Source organism: Tachyglossus aculeatus, chromosome 4, assembly GCF_015852505.1.
Source record: "Tachyglossus aculeatus isolate mTacAcu1 chromosome 4, mTacAcu1.pri, whole genome shotgun sequence".
NCBI lineage: Eukaryota > Metazoa > Chordata > Mammalia > Monotremata > Tachyglossidae > Tachyglossus > Tachyglossus aculeatus.
In genome coordinates, this window is record NC_052069.1 from 68,662,905 (window position 1) to 68,665,216 (window position 2,312).

The 2,312-nt window shown below is 47.5% G+C and overlaps 1 non-coding gene across 1 annotated transcript; it reads left to right on the forward strand.

The window, feature by feature from the left end:
- Positions 1–621: 621 nt before the first annotated feature.
- LOC119927417 lies at positions 622–759 on the forward strand. Its single transcript, XR_005450423.1, has one exon. It is a non-coding gene; the product is annotated as a small nucleolar RNA SNORA7 (small nucleolar RNA).
- The last annotated feature ends 1,553 nt before the right edge of the window (positions 760–2,312 follow it).

Here is a 2,312-nt window from a genome sequence, read left to right on the forward strand (position 1 = left end):
TCAAATCCCAGCTCCGCCACTTGTCAGCTGTGTGACTTTGGGCAAGTCACTTCACTTCTCTGGGCCTCAGTTCCCTCATCTGTAAAATGGGGATGAAGACTGTGAGCCCCACGTGGGACAACATGATCACCTTGTATCCCCCCAGCACTTAGAACAGTGCTTTGCACATAGTAAGTGCTTAATAAATGCCATTATTATTATTATTATTCTCTGGGCCTCAGTTACCTCATCTGTAAAATGGCGATTGACTGTGAGCCCCCCGTGGAACAACCTGATCACTCTGTAGCCTCTCCAGCGCTTAGAACAGTGCTTTCTAGACTGTGAGCCCGCTGTTGGGTAGGGACTGTCTCTATGCGTTGCCGACTTGGACTTCCCAAGCGCTTAGTACAGTGCTCTGCACACAGTAAGCGCTCAGTAAATACGATTGATTGATTGATTGATTTGCATGTAGTAAGTGCTTAACAGAGGCCATTATTATCACCGCTTAGAACAGTGCTTGGCGCATAGTAAGCGCTTAACAAATGCCATTATTATTATTTGCTACCAGCCTGACCTGATTGCCGTTTCCTTCCCAGCCCCACCTTTGACAATAATAATAATATTTGTAAGTATTAATTACGTCCCCTCTCATGCTTGTACCTGGAAAGTTTCCGGTACTCTACCAGTCTCGGCTACAGGAGGGAGAGTCAAGCAGAGGCCTATCCATTCCACTCCTAGCTTGGACTGCGGCTAGCGAGCGGAAGGCAATCTGCTACAAGTCAAAACTCCCCCGTGCCGGGCAGCAGCGACACGGGAGAGAGTCGAGGGCGGAGACTCAAGTTAACTGAGTGAAAGGAGGCAGTGGGAAAATATTTCCCCATTTTTACCGTGAAAACTCTCTGGATCCAGTACCAGAACGACTGCAGATGGAGGTGGGGCGTTCTGGGAGAGATGTGTCCGTGACATTACTAAGGGTCAAAGACAACTCATTCATTCCATCGTATTTATTGAGCGCTTACTGTGTGCAGAGCACTGGACTAAGCGCTTGGGAAGTCCAAGTTGGCAACGTATAGAGACGGTCCCTACCCATTTACCATGAAAACTCTACGGATCTAGTACCAGAACGATTGCAGATGGAGGTGGGGCGTTCTGGGAGAGATTACTAAGGGTCAAAGACAACTCATTCATTCCTTCATTCCATCGTATTTATTGAGCACTTACTGTGTGCAGGGCACTGGACTAAGCGCTTGGGAAGTCCAAGTTGGCAACATATAGAGACGGTCCCTTCCCATTTACCGTGAAAACTCTATGGATCCAGTACCAGAACGATTGCAGATGGAGGTGGGGCGTTCTGGGAGAGATTACTAAGGGTCAAAGACAACTCATTCATTCCTTCATTCCATCGTATTTATTGAGCACTACTGTGTGCAGAGCACTGGACTAAGCGCTTGGGAAGTCCAAGTTGGCAACATATAGAGACGGTCCCTTCCCATTTACCGTGAAAACTCTATGGATCCAGTACCAGAACGATTGCAGATGGAGGTGGGGCGTTCTGGGAGAGATTACTAAGGGTCAAAGACAACTCATTCATTCCTTCATTCCATCGTATTTATTGAGCACTACTGTGTGCAGAGCACTGGACTAAGCGCTTGGGAAGTCCAAGTTGGCAACATATAGAGACGGTCCCTTCCCATTTACCGTGAAAACTCTATGGATCCAGTACCAGAACGATTGCAGATGGAGGTGGGGCGTTCTGGGAGAGATTACGAAAGGTCAAAGACAACTCATTCATTCCTTCATTCCATCGTATTTATTGAGCACTACTGTGTGCAGAGCACTGGACTAAGCGCTTGGGAAGCACAAGTTGGCAACATATAGAGACGGTCCCTACCCATTTACCGTGAAAACTCTATGGATCCAGTACCAGAACGATTGCAGGTGGAGGTGGGGCGTTCCGGGAGAGATTACTAAGGGTCAAAGACAACTCATTCATTCCTTCATTCCATCGTATTTATTGAGCGCCTACTGTGTGCAGAGCACTGGACTAAGCGCTTGGGAAGTCCAAGTTGGCAACGTATAGAGACGGTCCCTACCCAACAGCGGGCTCACGGTCTAGAAGATAGCATAAGACAAGACGAGATTTATTATGTACCAAGCAATGTACTAAGTGCTGGGGTCAATACCAGCTAAGTGGACAGTATGTGTCCCCTGTGGAGCTCACAGTCTAAGGGAGAAGGACAACATGTCTTTAATCCCCATTGTACCGTTGAGGGAACCGAGGCACAGGGAAGCTAAATTTTTGTTTTTATTTCTGTTAAGCACTTGTTGTGTGC